The sequence below is a fragment of the Loxodonta africana genome, chromosome 15 (genome assembly GCF_030014295.1).
Source record: "Loxodonta africana isolate mLoxAfr1 chromosome 15, mLoxAfr1.hap2, whole genome shotgun sequence".
In the NCBI taxonomy this organism is placed as follows: domain Eukaryota; kingdom Metazoa; phylum Chordata; class Mammalia; order Proboscidea; family Elephantidae; genus Loxodonta; species Loxodonta africana.
The window spans coordinates 67488315-67508751 of NC_087356.1; the positions used below are offsets into that span (position 1 = coordinate 67488315).

Below are 20437 nucleotides of genomic sequence, written 5' to 3' on the forward strand. Positions count from 1 at the left end.
GTTTGATTACTGGCACCTTTGAAGATTTAATGTCCTGGCTCCAGGTGGTTAGAGCTGTTACTAGGTTTGTGAGCCCAGGAGCCCATTTTCTTTTCTTGTATGGATTCAGCTCAGGTATCTAGGTAGTTGGTCACCAAGTGTGTGGTGTAGGCTGTCACCTACAGTCCTAGACAAGTAGGGGTGATTGGTGTAGGCATAGCTATCTGGCTGTGGTAGGGGGTCCAGCTCTGCGCAAGGCAGACTTTAACAAGATTCCTTTCTGCTTCTAGTTTAAGGTGTTTTTGTTTTGTTATAAAACAAAATAAATATTTGTTAAAGGCTAATGTTTTCTTAAGGGTTTTTCTTTGTGTATTTTTAAGGAATATAGGTATTTAGGGTATTTTTTTTAATTTGTGTGTGGGTTTTGTTTTTTGGTTTTTTACTTCTTAATCTGGTTTTGGTGTCAGAATGTCAGGTATCAGGATATGCCAACCTCATTAAATGAGTTGGAATGTGGTCCCATCTCTTCCATTTTCTGGAAAAGATTGTGTGGAATTGATGCTTTTTATTCTTTAAATGTTTGAAAGAATTGACCAGTGAAATCATCTGGGCTTGAAGTTACCATTTTTGAAAGTTTTTTTTTGTATAAATGCAATTTCTTTAATAGATATAGGGCTATTGAGATTGTCAATATCTTCAAGGAAAAATCTTGATAATTTTTGGCTTTCAAGAAATTGGTTTTTGGGCAGGGCCAAGATGGCATAGTCGTCAGAAGCCTCCTGTGGTCCCTCTTACAACAAAGACCCTGAAAATGAGTGAATTGGTTACATATGACAATCTGGGTGAACATCAAAGACTAAGTTGAGAAATTGGACTGAGCTGCAGGGGGAGGTAGAGATGGTTCAGAAGCAGCGAGGAGTTGCCAGACCTGACCTGGCTGGCACCAGCACCCTGCAGGATGGATCAGCTAGCTCAGGAGGGGTGAGGTAAGCAGTAGCACTCAGGAGGCATTTTCCCAGTGGTGGAGAGCCTGCTGAAGTCTCCAGAACCACCAAGAAATGGTACTCAATCTGGGAAAGTACAAGTGTCTAACCGACTGCACAGATCAAAAAAAAAGAAACTTTTTGCAAAGTACCTCTCTCCCATTTACCTGCCCCTCCCCACTCTGCTCAGGGTCCCAGCCTGCCTTCAGCGATTCTTATACTTCCTGGGCCAAAAGTAGGACCCATCTTGTGCTCTGAGCCATTCTCCCAGCTTTGAAGAGGGAACAAAATAACAAAAAGGAAAAAGTAATCTGTCAGCTCCCCTAAGCCAGTAACTCAGACCAGGAACAGCCCCTTTGCCTAGGCACAGGCATAAGGGGTCCAAGAACTTTGAATGCCTTTCACCCTGCATAGATCTGTGTGGGCCCATTTCAACAGTGCAGGCCCTCATTAACACAGTATGACAGGGTATATACTTGAAAACTATTTTCATCTCTATCAGCTATAAGGGGTAGTGGCAGATTTGTGACATTTAACACAACCCTCCCCATTAGGCAGGGTCCTCACCTACCCACATTAGGGGCCTGAGGACTGGTGGCTCCACCCACTCCACTGAGCCACCCATGACAGGGGTCCAAGAGTAAGTACAAATAAAAAGCAAGAAAAACATAAATACTCAGCAAATACAAAATCAACAAGAATAAAAAACATGAAAAGAAAATATATAAAGAAATTGGTCTTCATTTATGTAAAAAACCTAAACCAAACCTGCTGCCATTCAATCGATTCTGACTCATAGTGTCCTTATAGGACAGAGTAGAACTGCCCTAAAGAGTTTCCAAGAGTGCTTGGTGGATTTGAACTGCCAACCTTTTGGTTATGCCACTAGAGCTTCCTTCATTTATATAAGAAAAAAAGAAAATTTTATATAAGGTTATCTCAAATTCAGACCTCATATCAGCTTGTGAATATCTGCCGTGTTGTTTGTGTTTTTCCTGCATATGGACTACTCCACGGCAAATCTGGGACTGGGACTAGAGCAGTCCTGTACCCCAGGTTATCAAAGCCTTTTTTTTTTTTTTTCCTAATCTTCAGATCCATGAATGTACAGCTTGGCAACGATCCCAGGAGTTCATAAACAAACTTGATGGGATAACAAATTTTTACCTCTTGACACTCTTAAGGAGTTACAATTTTAGCTTCCTTCACTCATCTTGTAGCTAGAAAGTTGGGACTTTAGTTTTTTTACCCTGTTTCACATTTTTGTGATGGCATCTGCCTTTAGGGACAATCAGGGGGTAAACAGAAAACACAACAGGGCTTCTTCTCACTTCCTTGAAAACATGTTTATAGGCACTTGCCTAGCTATCATTGTTCTCACTGTCACACACAATCACTGCTCCCTCAGTATTATCTGGTGAGAGGAAGGGGGAGGAGGAAAATGGACACAACAAACACACACACAAGAACCAGGGGATTTCCCTCACTCTACTCTTCCACCACACATCTGTCAGTTTGACATACTGTGGTGGCTTATGTGTTGCTTTGTTGCTGTGATGCTGGTAGCTATGCCACTGGTATCTCAAATACCAGCTAGTAGCTATGCCACTGCTATTTCAGCTGAGCTTCCACTCTAAGACAGACTAGGGAGGAGGTCTTGGTTGTGTACTTCTGAAAAAATTGGCCAGTGAAAACCATATGAATATTAGCAGAACATTGTCTGATATAGTGCAAGAAGATGAGCCCCTCAGGTTGGAAGGTACTTAAAATCATCATGCTTAGTACGGTAAAGGATCACTGAAAAAGAGGAAGACCCTCGAGGAGATGGATTTACACAGAGGCTGCAACAATAGGCTCAAACATAACAATTGTGAGGATGGCGCAGGTCTGAGCAGTGTTTCGTCCTGTTGTACATAGGGTCATTAACACCTAACAACAACAATAAGTCTAACTTTGGACCTCTCTTTTAAACTTTTCAGATCAGAAAGAAAAGGCTTCTGTTAGAGATGTCTCTGTGTGCAAGAAGTGTGAAATTTTGCATTTCAAGCTGCCTTTGAGTTCAGGGTAGAGGACACTGGAGAAACAGAAAAAAAAAAAAAGGACATTCACTGCTGGATTGACCTTAATTTAGGTCTTTTTTTTTTTCTCCGACCTCCCTGCTACCACTTACCTTTCAGAGTCTTCAGGTAGCAGCTCCATGCATTCAGTGTGAAAATCCAGGTAGAGAGCACTTTTTCAATCTTAACCAGAACCAGATCCTTTTAAAGGTGTTTTTAATGAGCAGAAATGTTTAACTTATATAAAGTTTAACTTTTCTTTTCCAATAAATTCAACATTTTAGATAAAACATACAAATTCCTTAAAAAGCATACATTTCTAAAACTGACACAAGTTGAAAGAGAAAATCACGTTAGCTCTTGGACCATAAAATAAATTGAATATGTAATCAAAAACTTGCTGTAAAGGAAACTCAAGGTCCAGATGGTTTTATAAAAATTTTAAGAAAAAATAGAGACAAATATAAACACTCTTTTACAAAATAGAGTAGGAAGGAATTCATAGCAAGTCTTTTTATGAGAGGAGTATAAATCCGATCCTAAAACCTGACAAAGATATCACAAGAAATAAAAATTAAGAAACTGCATCTTTAACAAAATATTAGCAACTAGAATCCTATAATATACATAAAGAGCAATACAACATGACAAAGTGGGGTTTATCTCACTAACACAGTTTCGTTAACATTTGAAAATAAATAAATCAACATTTAAAGAGAATAAGGAGAGAAAAACAAGTGATCATCTCAATAGAGGAAGGAAAATAGCATAATTTTTTATGGCAAAATATTGAATGATGTTCCCTTAAGATTAATATTTTCTTTTTTCTATTGCTCACCTTATTCAAAATTGTACCAGAGAGCCTTGCAAATGCAGCCCCATTTCCAGTTGCCATGGAGTCGATTCTGACTCATATCGACCCTACAGGACAGAGTAGAACTGCTCCATAGCACGTCCAAGGCTGTACATTTCTATAGGAGCAGCCTGCATCATCTTACTCCCATGGTGTGGCTGATGGATTCGAACCGCTGACCTTTCGGTTAGCAGCTTAGCCATTAACCACTGTGCCACCAGTGCTCCTGCAAGTGTAGTAGGGCAATAAAAAGGGGAGGTGTATAAAATTGGAAAGGAATATGTAAAACTTTGCTTTTGTAGATGACATGATTTTCCGCAAAGATACTTTTAAGGCATGTACAAAGCAACTACAAAGTCAAATAGGTAAATTTAACAAAACTAGAAGATTCTCTATAAAGCAGCCATATACAATGCAGTGTGGAAGTGGCATAAGGATAGACAACTAGGTCAGTGAAATAGAACAGAAGGTACAAGAGAGGCCCATTCATCTATAGTCAATTGATTTTTCACCAAAACCTCACAGCAGTTCAGTAGGAAAAGAAAACTCTTCAACAAATTTTGCTGGAACAACACAAAACCCATATGGAAACAAAGTTAACCTCAAATTTTATCCCATATGCTAAACATAAATTAATTTGAAATGGATCATAGGTCTAAGCATTTTATAAAAAGTGAGGCTGTAAGTCTTCCAGAAAAAAATAACAAACAGTATTCACAACCTGGTAACATAAATGTAGCATTTCATAGTTCCCCTACCTCATTTTATAAACTTTTCCCATGCTGCTATATAATTTTAACACTCAATAATATTGAGAACCATATAATAATCTGGTAAATCAATATGCTATCTTTTACCTAATAAGTTACCCAATTCTGGACATTTAAGCTATTTCCTTTTCCTTTAGCTTTAGAAATGAATTGGCATTATATTTTGTCCTTTGGAATGTTTTAGCATCATAATTTTCCAGCACAAAACTCATTGAGTCAAAGTGTATGAACATATTTATTATTCTTTTTTAAATTTACTTTTCTAAATGATGCACCAATATTTAAGCCCTTGAGTGAGTCATCCCACTTTATTACTTTGTGCTTTCTTTAACCTTGCTCACTTTTTCCCTCTCTTATTCTTAGTTTAAATATTAATTTAAGGTTTCTCTCCTCATTGGAATTTTTTTCCTGATGTAGCCCCTATTTTGACATAAATATCACTCGAGTTATTTCCTAAAATCTGTCTGTTCATGTATCATTGCAATAATCTCCTTAAGGGCATGGCCAATATCTTATTCAATTTGTATCCCCAGTTCCTGTCACTACGCAGAACACAGACTAGATAATAAAAGCATGAATAAAGAAATGCTTCCATGATTTATGAATGTTGCAGGATTTCTGCAGCCTTGTTAATATGTATTTTGATTGTTTAATATTATTTTTCTAATGGAATAAATGTAAAATGGTAACATAGCATGCACTGTTTAGTATAAGAAAAAAAAAACTAATAGTGAACTCGAGCATCTGTGTGTTAACTCTTAGTTTTATCTCATGTGAGCTATATTGTATATCATTTTATGCTTGACATTATTATATTGATATGTTGATTTTTTGTATTCAATTTTGATCTATGTGTAATTTTTATATATTTTTTTCTAGTGCCATCGTATATTATCATTTGAAAAATTTGAAATATACTGAATTATGTCTACTTCTCCCACTCTTTGATAATGTATGTGTAATTCCTCTTCCTCCAATTATTGAGTTCCTTCTGTGAACCCAGCACACGTTGTGAAGAGTAACATACAGAAATCAGAAGCACACCTTTGACCCTCAGGAAACTCAGAAAGCACTGTTCCAGGAGTAATAGCATGGTATTCACCATCTACAATTAGAGCACAAAAGAAACACAGCCTGTGTATCTTGTGGGAATCAGGGCAGACAGGCTTTCTGCAGAGGAATTTTGACAGATGAAAATAGAGTGAATTGCATTCCAGAGGGTGGGGGCAGCATATCCAAAGACACTAACATGTGATAGATTCTGTTCTGCAGGAATAACAAATAAATTGGTAATCTGAGAGTGCAAGGAGGAAAGGAAAACTAGATAGAAAGTGAGGTTGCCATTTAGATATGATCAGATTATAAAAATCATTGTATATATATTAGAATTTAGACTTTAAAGTTAATAGGAAGTCAGTGAAAGATTTTACAGCAAGGGAGTAACATCATATTTGCTATCAAATAAATGGATAAAACTGATTTTTAAAAATATTTGACTTTATTCAGTGGCTTTACTACTCAAAGAAATAAAATTAATTTTAGAGATTCCAAAAATAATCACCCATATTAATTCCATATTAATTATAAGGAATTCATTAAAAACGCATATTAGAAGAAATGCTCACAATCCAACTAATTAGATGTTAACTATTTTTAACATACTGCCCTGGTGGCACAGTGGTTAACATGCTCAGCTGCCAAATAAAAGGTTAGTGATTTGAGATATGAACCCCACCAGGTGCTCTGCAGGACAAAGATGTGGCTGTCTGCTTCCATAGAGATTTTACAGCCTTGGAAACCCTATGGGACATTTCTACTCTGTCTTATAGGGCCGCTATGATGCAGAATTCACTCGATGGCAGTGGGTTTGATTTTTTTTGTAAACATTTTTCAATATTTCTATTGTTTACAATTTTCTAAATCTTGTCAGTAACATAACGAAAAACATCTCTGTACATAAATATTTATGCAGATATTAATATCTCTTCCGAATTCTCAAGTACCTGGAAAAACAATTTTTCTTTCCCTTTCCCCACCCATCCAAACACAAACACCATCATGATCCTTAAAACCAGGGAGAATCCTTATTCCCATGTGCTAAGAATGAAGATGGCTTTACTTCCACCAGGGGGAAAACAGCACAGCTTCCAGACTACGAATAGGTGGAAGGAGAAATTTATTTTCACTAGTTACTGACATATTAGGCTGTATCATGTGTCCCATATGCTGCCTGAATCTTTACTATCTGTAGAGCTAATATAGGCTAAGGTGGAGAAGAAGGCGACCATACTGGCCATCTTAGTGCAGGGAAACAGACTAGATGGGGCAAGGAAGATTTAGAGAACCAAAAGAGATGTCTGTATGTCTCATTTTTTAAAGTACAAGCCCAGAAAGCAAGAAGATAAAAGTGAGTTCCTCATCTTGATCAGTTCTCCTTCCACCCTCCAGTCAGCTCAGGGCTTGCAATGGGGACTGCACACACTGATTTGCTTTCAGTTTGGTGCGGTAGGTCACAAGTAGGGTCACCGTGACCATCCAGACATACATCCTTTTCATTCTTCATTCCCATTGTGACAAAAAAAAAAAAAAGTTTTTTCTAAATGCAACCTGAAGGCATGAAGCCCAATGTGGTCATCCTTTCTCTCATATTACAGGATCCTAAGACTCTAAAGACGAGGAATTGACTGACATATCTGCCCATGGGAAGGTCCAAATTCCCCAGCTCCTAGGGTTGCTAGAAGCAAAACATAAGGAACATTTTTGTGATCAGGGCTTGAAGATTAGTACAAATCTTAGATTCAATATAAATTTAAAGTGTACTGCCTAAAATCTATCATATTCTGTATTTGTTACTTCCCTTTTTTTTTTAACTAAGTGGATAATCATAAATAGAACTTTAAGAAAACTTACGAAGGCTTTCTGTTCTCTAAAATGAGGCATTCAGTTTAGCCACAATGAATACAAGTACTTTCCAGTGATGACCACTGGTTCCGTAATTGTCATGAACACTGTGGGTCAGTTACCAACACATATCTTTAGTTCATGGCATCCTAAATATATAACTGCTTGTCAGAGTTTGTAGTGTACTTTAAACTCTTCTTACAATTTGCCAAAACTGAGCATCAGACATTCTGCTATAAGCACCATTCTGGTCTTACTTTATATGAACTTCTCGAACTTAGTAGAACTTGATTCCATTGTATATGGTAGGGATAATACCAAGACCCAGAATCACCATGGCGTTGGATCAAGCAAAATGTGTGAAACATGGACTAACATAGCAACAGAATATTTTAAGTTAGGATTGTCATGGAGGATCCAAGCTATATTGTTACATTATTTTGGAGAATTTTAAAGTAGTTTGGGTTGACTTGTAGAAAAGTCAAGTATAAAACGGGAATATTGTCATTGTTATTGTTAGGTGTCTTTGAGTCTGTTCTGACTCATAGGTACCCTATGTACAACACAATGAAACACTGCCTGGTCCTGTGCCATCCTCACAATCTTTGTTATGTTTGTTGTAGCCACTGTGTCAATCCACCTCACTGAGGGCCTTCCTCTTTGTCCTTAACCCTCTACTTTACCAAGCATGATGTCCTTCTCCAGAGACTTGTCCCTCCTGATAACATATCCAAAGTATGTGAGATGAAGTCTCGCCATCTTTGCTTCTAAGGAACACTCTGATTGTACTTCTTCCAAGACAGATTTGTTCATCCTTCTGGCAGTTCATGTATATTCAATGTTCTTTGTCAACACCATATTTCTAAGGTGCCAATTCTTCCTTGATCTTCCTTGTTCATTGTCCAGCTTTCACATGCATGTGAGGCAATTGAAAACATCATGGTTCTGTTCAGGCAAACCTTAGTCCTCAAAGCGATATCTTTGCTTTTCAACACTTTAAATGTGTCTTTTGCCGCTGATTTGCCCAATGCAATACATCATCTGATTTCTTGATTTCTGCTTCCATGGGTGTTGATTGTAGAGCCAAGTAAAATGAAGTTCTTGATAACTTCAATATTTTCTCCGTTTACCATGATATTGCTTATTGGTCTGGTTGTTTTTTTTTTTTTTTTCTTTATGTTGAGGTGCAATTCATACTGAAGGCTATAGTCTTTGATCTTCATCAGTAAGTACTTCAAGTTCCTCTTTGTAAAACATTATAATCCCAAGAAGGATGAAAAGAAAAATCTCACACATATCAGAGGGGAACTACTAAAAAAAGGAAAAAAAAGAGAAAATCATAAACACAGTAAGGAAATGATTATTTCATTTCTTAAATGATAAGGTCAGAAGACAATGGGAAAATATTTCTAAAGTGTTAAACAAAATAACAACCAACCTAAAATTCTACAGCCACTGCCAATATACTTCAAAAGTGATGGTTGGAAAATAAAAGCATTTCCAGATGAATAAATATAATAATAATAATTGTCTCTATTAGGCACAAACTTCAAGAAATGTTAAGAGACATCTTCTGGCAAAAAGAAAATAAACTAAATGGAAATGTCTATGTACACAAAATAATAAAAAATGGCAAATATGTAGGGAAATAGAAAAGCAATTTCTATCATCTTAAAAGCTCTTTAAAAGGTAAATACTAATGAATAATAATAAGAGTTTATTATGGATTTTATAACATGTGGAAGTAAAATGGATAACAACAGTAGTACAGATCATGGGAGGAGCCAATGGAAAGTATACTGTAAATTTCTTACATTATACATGACATGGTATGGTATTATTTGAAGATAGACTGTGGTAAGTTAAAGTGGTAAAACCTTTATCATTCACCAAAAATAAAAACAAAGGTATAACTGATAAGCCAATGTTCTATTATTGGTGTTAGGTGCCATCAAGCTGATTGGACTCATATCAACCCCGTGACAGAGTAAAACAGCCCTACAGGGTTTTCTTGGCTATAATCTTTATGGAAGCATATCACTAGGTCCTTCTCCAGTGAAGCTGCTGGATGGGTTTAGCAGTTTTAAAGCCAAGCACTTAAACATTTGTGCCGTGAGAGCTCCATGATAAGCCAAAAAACCCAAAAGCAAACCCATTGCCATTGAGTCGATTGCAGCTCCTAGTGACACTAGAGGACAGAGTAGAACTGCCCCATAGGGTTTCCAAGGTGCGACTCGTGGATTCAAACTGCCAACCTTTTGGTCAGCAGCTGAGTTCTTAACCACTGGGCCACCAGGGCTCCTGAGATAAAATGGAATATAAGAAAAATGAAGAAAGATTGTTTATTACAAATAGAAAACAAGCAGCAATGTGGTAAGTTTAAACCTAATCATATCAAAAATTAAATGTAGTCTAAACACTCCAATTAAAAAAAGGAGAATGTCAGGGAAGGAAAAAAAAAAAGAAGAAATACATGTGGTCTAAAAAATAAAATAACCAACCAAAACAAACACGCGAAAAAAAAAAAAAAAAAAAAAAAAACCCATAAACTTCAAATGTAAAGGTACGGAGGTTAAAAAGTAAAAACATAAAAACAAAAAAGACAAAGTTAAAAAAACAAAGCTAGAATAGCTATATTAATACCAGTGAAACTAGATATCAGAAAAAAGAAATCTACCGGGGGCAAAGAGTAATATTTTATGATGACAAAAGGTCAATTCATCAGTAATACATGAAAACTCACATATGTATTCACCTCATAACAGGGTTTCATGATAGGCATGTCTATGCCTGTGAGGTCTCGCTCTTCAGATAGGCACGGCTATCATACTTTGTTTGAACACCAGCTTGCTACCTTGGAGTCAGGAAATTGTGTCCTGGCAGAGAACAAACAAGGTTGTGAGACCTAGATCACGAGTTTTTCTTTACTCAGTAAACATGGTTTTTGTAATACTTGTCCATTGCCTACAAACAGTTTATATATTTTGTCCAGTTTTTTGTACTGCCTTAGCAGTCCAGTACCAATAACAGTGTCAAGATCCAAGTATATTTTAAACTTCCAAATTCCTATTATCTTCCCTCAATTTCAATCTAAAATGATGTAAGCCATCAGATCTAGAACGGTGAAAAAATCATCTTAAATTCCCTCAATATGTTGTCACACATTTTTTAAATTTTTTTCTTTCCTCCTTCTTTGAATCTGCTCGACTGAGGGTAAGGCCAGTCTTGAAAATCTTTGTCTCTCACCTTGCAGTCCTTTGTCTGTTTGGATGGCTCAAGCATCTTCCTGTATTTTTGACAAAACCCAACCTACCGCCCAGGAGAAGACAGCCTGTGCTTTCCACCACGGTGATCTTCATGCTCACTTCCCAGTTCTATAGTCTGAGGACAACAATGCTTCCAGTGCCCGAGACCACGCTGCAAACAGCCTAATTAAATATAGCTGTGATTTATTTCTGAGTCACTGGTTACTTTTAAGACAGTGTTTTATTAGACATTATTAAATGTGTGTGTAGAAAGCTTTTGGTTGACCTTTATGCCTATTCCAACTGCCCAGTGCCTTCTCAGATCCCTAGCTTCCTAGAAATAAAAAAAAAAAAAAGAAGCCCCTGATAATTCAGTTCTTCTGACCCACTAATCCAGAGCAAGCTTCTCTGACCTATGTCCTGGAGTCAGTTCTGAATGGTAAAACAAAAACAAACAAAACAGGGGTCTGCACATTTACAAAAGAAAGACTATTAACACAACATTGAACCTAATCATGAATGTCTATGGTGGGATTATGAGAACTTTTCCCTTTCTTCCTTAAGATTTACCTCTTTTCAAATTTCATTCATTAGTTATACAATCATAAATTGCATTTTAAACACAAGATAAATTTTAGAGAAAATATAATCATTATTTTTGAAAAAAATATGAAGAAAAAAACTACCTTTTTTCTATCACTACATTAACTCTTTCAAATATCCTTTCAGTATAATGTTAGTTTTTCCATAAGTGAATTCAATTAATTGTGAATCATATATTTCCCTTAATATTTTATATGTGTGTATTTCCTATATCCTGATACATTGCTCCAATTTCTTACTTAATGATTTTTTGCATATTTAATGTCCTTGGAGATTTCTATTAAATAAATAAATGTGAATATAACATCATTCACCCTGTAAGTCTGACTTGCATGCCAAGTGACTTAGCAAGCCAAGCAGTAGGTATTTAATTCTATTTATGCCAAAGTTTCTTGATCCATTTCTACCTGCTACAAAACTGCCCCATTCCATTACTGCCATTGTTGGTTCCAGACTTTTGAATGTGGCAGTCGACTCTGTGCAGATTACAGCCTTGGAAACCCAATGGGGCACTTCTACTTTGACATATAGAGTCATTAGGAGTTGAAATAGGCTAGACAGCAATGAAATTTATCGATTTTTTTTTTTACTTTTTTTTAAATATGTCTTTAAGAGATTGAAGTAAAACTAACTGCTGGAAACCATGGGGAGACATATTTTGTTTCAAGACAAATAAAAACATTTTAGCAGTCAGACATCCAGAAATGAAACTAGCTGCCTTACTGTGCAGCCACATACCCAAATTAGAACTGTTCAAGCATAGCCTGAAAATCACTTAGCATTTATATTGTTCAAGGACAAAAGCACTGGATGGAACATTGGATATGTCATCTTTAATACCTCTCTCAATTCTAGCATTTCAAGATTTTATACATTTAATTGGACTATTGTTAGACACCTCAGTGGTTAACAGCTCAGCCGCTAACCAAAATGTCTGCAGTTTGAATTTACCAGGGGCTTTTTGGAAACCCTATGGGGCAGTTCTGTTGTGTCCTATAGGGTCTCTGTGAGTTGTAACTGACTCAGTGGAAAGGGGTTCTTGTTAGACAGTCCTGCATTCAAATCTCAGCTCAACACATACTTGCTGTGTGATCTTGGGCAAAGTATTATTACTCTCCAAACTTCTGGAAAAAAAAAAAAAAACAGAGATGTTAATATCTATGGTCTGGAGGTGGTGTGAAAAGAAACAATTAGAATTTCCCCTTTTCCTCATTGGTTCTCAAGTATTTACTATTCTCATATAAGTATAATTTATTGCTCATATGTCACTGTAGATTTCAAACAAAGATGTGACAGATATTGTTGGAGCACCAGTGGGCTTCATGCTATTCTATTTAAATTTGTAAACATTCAAAATTTAAGGAAATTTTGAAGACATAGACAAAATATATTTTCCAAAGTGATTCCCCAACCTTGCTTGCTGAAAGTGAAGAGGACTTGAAGCACTTACTAATGAAGATTAAAGACCACAAAAATCATCACAAATGGACCAATGAGCAACATCATGATAAATGGAGAAAAGACTGAAGTTGTCAAGGACTTCACTTTACTTGGATCCACAATCAACAGCCATGGAAGCAGCAGTCAAGAAATCAAAAGACACATTGCATTGGGTAAATCTGCTGCAAAGGACCTCTTCAAAGTGTTGAAGAGCCAAGATGTCACCTTGAAGACTAAGGCGTGCCTGACCTAAGCCATGTTATTTTCAATCGCATCATATGCATGTGAAAGCTGGACAACGAATAAGGAAGACTGAAGAAGAATTAACACCTTTGAATTGTGGTGTTGGCAAAGAATATTAAATATACCATGGACTGCCAAAAGAACCAACAAATCTGTCTTGGAAGAAGTACAGCCAGAATGCTCCTTAGAGGCAAGGATGGCGAAACTGCGTCTTACATACTTTGGACGTGTTGTCAGCAGGGATCAGTCCCTGGAGAAGGACATCATGCTTGGCAGAATACAGGGTCAGTGGAAAAGAGCAAGACCCTCAACGAGGTTGATTGACACAGTGGCTGCAACAATGAGCTCAAGCTTAACAACGATTGTAAGGATGGCTCAGGACCAGGCAGTGTTTCGTTCTGCTGTGCATAGGGTCGCTATGAGTCGGAACCAACTCGACGGCACCTAACAACAACAATAACAAAGCTATTCCCCATGGGGAAAATAAACAACCTAAAATATAAGACTTAAAAGTTTTTTTTGTTTTTTTTTTTTTCCAGTGATCTCTACTAACGCTATTTAGGCATTAAGATGTACACATAACAATAGTACTTGGAATATTTTAATATTTTAATTTCAGTCAGCATATCTGCAAGATTCTGAATGAAAGCATCTTGCAAATATTGCCATTGAGTTCCTAACAAACCTACCATAGAGAGATAATACCTTTTATCTTTTAAAAGTAAAAGAGAATTGTATTTAAAAACCGGACATATATGCATTATAGAGGTTATTTTAATTCTTTATAAAGACTGAACTACATTGTTATGTATAAAATTTATATTTTTAAATACCAATTAAAGTATTTGTTAAATATTATCTCATTATCATATAGTAATTACAATTAGTAAGTGCAATAATTGCAATAATTTGCTTAGTTGAGTTTACCTTAAATGTTTTAATTACTGATTGATGCAGGCTTTATTTATTTATTTATTTTTATTGAACTTTAGATGGTTTACAGAACAAACTAGCTTCTTATTAAAGAGTACACATATTGTTTTATGTTGTTGGTTAACAACCTCAGGACATCTCAGCACTCCCCTTCTCGACCTTGGGTTCCCTATTTCCTGTCTCCTCCTGCTTTCTAGTCCTTCCACCTAGGCTGTTGCGTCCCTTTAGTCTTGTTTCGTTTTACGGGCCTGTCTGATCTTTGGGCAAAGCCTGAACAAGTTGTGCTGGCTTCCCCAGTATTGCATACGGTCTTACCCTTCCAAGTTACCACTTATCTATTTGTTTATTTAGTGTTTTACATCCCTGCCCCTCCCCTCCTTCATACCCATCATAGATTGTTTCTTTCTGTGTGTAAACCTATTCTGGAGTTTTTATAGTAGGGGTCTCATACAATATTTATCCTTTTGTGATTGACTTATTCCACTCAGCCCTCCAGATTCATCCATGTTGTGAGATGCTTCACAGATTCATTATTGTTATTTATCGTTGCATAATGTTCCATTGTGTGTATACCATGGTTTGTTTATCCATTCATCTGTTGATGAGCACCCAGGTTATTTCCACCATATTGTATTGCTATTGTGAAAAATGCGGCAATGAACATGGGTGTGCACGTGTGTCTATTCATGAAACAGCTTTTATTTCTCTAGGGTATATTCCTAGAAGTGGGATTGCTGGATCATATGGTGTTTCTATTTCTAGCTTTCTGAGGATGCACCATGTCATTTTCCAAAATGGTTGTGCCATTTTGCATTTCCACCAGCAGTGCTAAGAGTTCCAATCTCCTTGCAGGCTCTCCAACATTTGATATTTTCTGTTTTTTTTTTTTTTTGATTCTTGACAGTAATGCTGGGGTGAGATGGTATCTCATTGTGGTTTAGATTTGCATTTGTTTAATGCCTAGTAATTGCAACCATTTCTTCATATGTCTGTTAGCCACTTGAATGTCTTCTTTGCTGAAGTATCTGTTCGTTCCCTTTGCACATTTTTAATTGAATTATTTGCCTTTTTGTTGTAGAGGTGTCGGATTTTCCTGTAGATTTTAGAAATTAGACTTTTGTTGGATTCATAATAGCCAATTTTTTTTTCCTATCTGTAGGTTCTCTTTTTACTCTTTTGGTGAAGTCTTTTGATGGCGTAAGTGTTTAGTTTTTAGAAGATCCCAGTTATCTAGCTTATCTTCTGGAGTTTGTATGTTGTCAGTTATGGTTTGTATCCCGTTAATGTCGTGTCATAGGATCTCTAGTGTTGATTGTTTTTTCTTCTATGATCTTTATAGTTTTTGATTTTATATTTAGGTCTTTGATCCATTTGGAATTAGTTTTTCTGTATGGTGTGAGGTATGGGCTCTGTTTCATTTTATTTTATTTTTTTGCAGATGGACATCCAATTTTGCCAGCACTATTTGTTAAAAGGACAGTCTTTCCCCATTTGATGGACTTTGGACCCCCGTGTCCATAGGTGGGTGGATTTACATCTGGGTTCTCGATTCTGTCCCATTGTTCGATGTATCTGTTGTACCAGTACCAGGCTGTTTTGACTACTATAGCTGTATACTAGGTTCTGAGATCCGGTAGTGCGAGTCCTTTTACTTTCTTCTTCTTCAATAATGCTCTACTTATATGCGGCCTCTGGCCTTTTGGTATAAAGTTAATGATTGTTTTTTTCATCTCTTTAAAGAATGTTGTTGTATTTGGATCGGAATTGCATTACATTTGTAGATTACTTTGGGTAGAATTGTCATTTTCAGAATGTTGAGTCTACCTATCCAGAGCCTGGTATGTTTTTCCTTTTTTGTAGATCTCTTTTGGTTTCTTGCAGTAGTGTTTTCTAGTTTCCTTTCTATATGTCTTTTACATCCCTGGTTAGATTTATTCCTAAGTATTTTATTTTTTAGGGGCTGTTATAAATGGTATTGTTTTCCTGATTTCCTTTTCACCAGTCTCTTTAATGGTGTATAGGAATCCAACTGATTTTTGTATATTTGTCTTGTATCATGCTAATCTGCTGAATCTTTCTATTAGTTCCAGTAGTTTTCTTGTGGAGTCTTTTGGGTTTTCTATATCTAGTATATATCATCTGAAAATAGGGACAGTTGTATTTCTTCATTATCAATTTGGATGCCCTTTGTTTCTTTTTCTTGCCTTATTGCTCTAGCTGAGACTTCCAACACAACGTTAAATATGAGTGATGATAAAGGACATCCTTGTCTTCTTCCTGTTCTCAGGGGGAATGTTTTCAGCCTCTCTCCCTTAAGAATGATGTTGGCTGTTTGTTTTGTATCGGTGCCCTTTATTATGTTGAGAAATTTCCCTTTATACCTATTTCGTTGAGAGTTTTATCAGAAATGGTGTTCGAATTTATTGAATGCCTTTTTTGTGTCCATTGAGGCGATCATGTGACTCTTTGTGTGGTGTATCACGTTGATTAACTTTCTAATATTGAACCATCCTTGCATGCCTGGTATGAATTCTACTTGGTCATGGAGTATTATTTTTTTAGATATGATGCTGAATTCTATTAGAATTTTGTGTGAGAATTTTTGCATCTATGTTCAAGAGAGATATTGGTCTGCAATTTTCTTTTTTTGTGGTGTCTTTGCCTGGTTTTGGTATCAGGGTTATGATGGCTTCATCAGATGAATTTGGAAGTATCCTTCCTTTTCTCTGTTCTGAAATAATTTGAGTAGTATTGGCGTAAGTTCTCTGAATGTTTGGTAGAATTCTTCAGTGAAGCCATCTGGGCCAGGGCTTTGTTTGTATGTAGTTTTTTTTTTTTTTTTTTTAACCTTTTCGATTTCTTCTGTTGATATGGGTCTGTTCAGATTTTCAACATAGATTTGTGATAGTTTGGGTAAACAGTGTGTTTCTAGAAATTTGTCCATTTACTCTAGATTTTCAAATTTGTTGGAGTATGGTTTTTCATAATACTCTGTTAAAATTCTTTTAATTTCATTTGGGTCTGTTGTAATGTCCCCCGTTTCATTTCTTATTTGGGTTATTTGCATCCTCTCCTGTTTTTCTTTTGTCAGTTTGGCCAGTGGTTTGTTGATTTTGTTGTTCCTTTTGAAGAGCCAACTTTTAGTTTTGTTGATTCTTTCTATTGTTTTTCCATTCTCTATTTCATTTATTTCTGCTCTGATCTTTATTATTTCCTTACTTCTGGCTTCTTTGGCTGTCCTCTATTTGTTCAAGTTGTGTAGCTAATGCTTTGATTTTCTCCCTTTCTTCTTTTTTGTGATGTGTGCTCCTATTGCTATAAATTGACCTCTGATCACTGCCAAAGGTTTTGGTATGATGTGTTATCATTCTCATTTAATTCTAGAATTTTTTTATTCCATCTTTGACTTCTTCTATTACCCAGTGGTTTTTAAGCACCTTGTTATTTAGTTTCCATGTAATGGATTTCTTTTACTTGATCTTCACGTTGTTAATTTCTACTTTGATGAAATTGCAATCTAAGAAGATACTTTGTATTATCTCAATGTTTTAGATTTTGTTGAGGGTTGTTCTGCGGCCTACTATGTTGTCTATTCTGAAGAATGTTCCATGTACATTGGAAAAGAGTGTGTACTTTGCAGCTGATGGGTGGGCTGTTCTGTATATGTCTATGAGTTCAAGTTGGCTGATTGCAGCCTTTAAATCTTCTGTATCTTTGAGTGTCTTTCTAGATGTTCTGTTCTTTACCAGGATTGGTGTGTTGAAGTCTTCTGCTACTATAGTGGAACTGCTAAATTCTCTTTTCAATGACACTCATTTGTTTTATGTATTTTGAAGCCCAGTCATTGAGTGTGTAGACATTTATTATGATTATGTTTTCATGATGGTTTGTCCCTTTAATCATTATATAGGGCCCTTTTTTTTTTATTTGCCTTCTGTGGTAGATTTTGTTTTAAAGTCTATTTTATCTGAGATTAGTATTGTACTCCTGCTCTTTTTTGGTGGCTCTTTGCTTGGTATATGTTTTTTTCCAACCTTCATTTGTAATACATTTACGTCTTTGTTTCTACGGCATCACTCTTGTAGACAGTATACAGATGGATGCTGGTTTATTTATTTTTTTTTAATCCATTCTGTCACTCTCCATCTCCTTATGGGTGAATTTAGGCCATTTGGAAACCCTGATGGCATAGTGGTTAAGAGCTATGGCTGCTAATGAAAAGGTTAGCAGTTCAAATCCACCAGGTGGTCCTTAAAAACCCCATGAGGCAGTTCTATTCTGTCCTATAAGGTCGCTGTGAGTCGGAATCGACTTGACAGCAAAGAGTTTGGTTTGTTTTTAGGCCATTTATGTTCAGTGTAATAATTGATAGGTGTGAGTTTATTGTTGTCAGTTTGTAGTACTTTCTCTGTGGTGCTGAGGATTTCTTTGTTCCTCTTATACTCCTGCACTAAATTCCTTTTGTTTGTGTTTTTTTTTATTATTTTTATTGTGCTTTAAGTGAAAGTTTACAAATCAAGTCAGTCTCTCACAAAAAACTTACATACACCTTTCTACATACTCCCAATTGTTCTCCCCCAATGAGACAGCCTGCTCCCTCCCTCCACTCTCTCTTTTCGTGCCCATTTCACCAGCTTCTAACCCTCTCTGCTCTCTCATCTCCCCTCCAGGCAGGAGATGCCAACATAGTCTCAAGTGTCCACCTGACCCAAGAAGCTCACTCCTCACCAACATCCCTCTCCAACCAATTGTCCAGTCTGATCCATGTCCAAAGAGTTGGCTTTGGGAATGGTTCCTGTACTGGACCAACAGAAGGTCTGGGGGCCATGACCACCAGGGTCCTTCTAGTCTCAGCCAGACCATTAAGTCTGGTCTTTTTACAAGAATTTGGGGTCTGCATTCCACTGCTCTCCTGCTCCCTCAGGGCTTCTCTGTTGTGTTCCCTGTCAGGGCAGTCATCGGTTGTAGCCAGGCAACATCTAGTTCTTCTGGTCTCAGGCTGATGGAGTCTCTGGTTTATGTGGCCGTTTCTGTCTCTTGGGATCGTAATTACCTTGTGTCCTTGGTGTTCTTCATTCTCCTTTGATCCAGGTGGCTTGAGATCAATTGATGCATCTTAGATGGCTGCTTGCTAGCGTTTAAGACCCCAGACGACACTCTCCAAAGTGGGATGTAGAATGTTTTCTTAATAGATCGCTTTGCCCAGTATTTTAGTCTTGGGTTGATACCTGATATTATTGATTTTCTAACCAAAGAACTCCCTTAAGTATTTCTCGTAGTTTTGGTTTGGTTTTTAAGAATTCCCTAAACTCCTACTTATCTGGAAATATCCTAATTTCACCTTCATATTTGAGAGACAGTTTTGCTGGATATAAGATTCTTGGCTGGCAATGTTTTTCCTTCAGTTTTTTAGATAAGTCATCCCATTGCCTTCTTGCCTGCATGGTTTCTGCCAAGTAGTCCAAGCTTATTCTTAATGTTCTCCTTTGTAGGTAACTTTTCCTTTATCCCTAGCTGCTCTTAAAATTCTGTCTTTATCTTTGGTTTTGGCAAGTTTGATTATAATACGTCTTGGTGACTTTCTTTAAAATCTACCTTATGTGGAATTCAATGAGCACCTTGGATAGATATTTTCTCATCTTTTGCGATATCAGGGAAGTTTTCTGCCAACAAGTCTTCAACAATTCTCTCTGTGCTTTCTGTTCTCCCTCTCTGTTCTGCTACTCCAATCACCCGTAGGTTATTTCTCTTGATAGACTCCCACAAGATTCTTAAGGTTTCTTCAATTTTTCAAATTGTTTTATCTGATTTTTCTTCAAATATATTAGTGCCAAGTGCTTTATCTCCAAGTTCAGGAATTCTGCCTTCCACTTGCTCAATTCTGCTCCTCTGACCTCTATTGAGTTGTCTACTTCTGTAATTTTATTCTTAATCTTCTGAATTTCTGATTGCTATCTGTCTGTGGATTTTTCCAGCTTATTAAATTTTTCATTATGTTCCTGAATAACCTTTTTAATTTCTTCAATTGTTTGATCTGTGTGTTCCTTGGCTTGTTCTGTGTATTGCCTCATTTCCTTCCTGATGTCTTGAATGGTTCTGTATATTAATCTTTTGTATTCTGCCTCTGGTAATTCCAGGAAGGCACTTTCATCTAGAAGATCCCTTGATTCTTCGTTTTCAGAGCTTGTTGAGGCGATCATGGTCTGTTTCTTTATGTGACTTGATATTGACCGTTGTCTCTGAGCCATCTATAAGTTATTGTATTAGTTTATTTTGTTTGCTTATGGTGTTGTAGCTTCCTGCTTTGTTTTGTTTTGATATGCCCAAATGGGTTGCTTGAGTGAGCTAGCTTGATTGTTTTCACCTTTGGCACTTTGATGTCCTGTTCCCAGATGGCTAGAGCTCTTATCAGGTATATCAGTCTAGGAAT

The 20437-nt window shown here is 36.6% G+C and overlaps 1 long non-coding RNA gene across 1 annotated transcript in view; it reads right to left on the reverse strand.

The window, feature by feature from the left end:
- Nucleotides 1–8684: 8684 nt before the first annotated feature.
- The window catches only part of LOC135227818 (uncharacterized), a 43531-nt gene continuing 31778 nt past the window's right edge, over nt 8685–20437 (reverse strand). Inside the window, exons 2-4 of the long non-coding RNA XR_010318002.1 lie at nt 12473–12515; nt 10299–10419; nt 8685–8854 (exon numbers count right to left, since the gene is read on the reverse strand). This is a non-coding gene — a long non-coding RNA (uncharacterized LOC135227818). The remainder of the gene's footprint in view (nt 8855–10298; nt 10420–12472; nt 12516–20437) is intronic.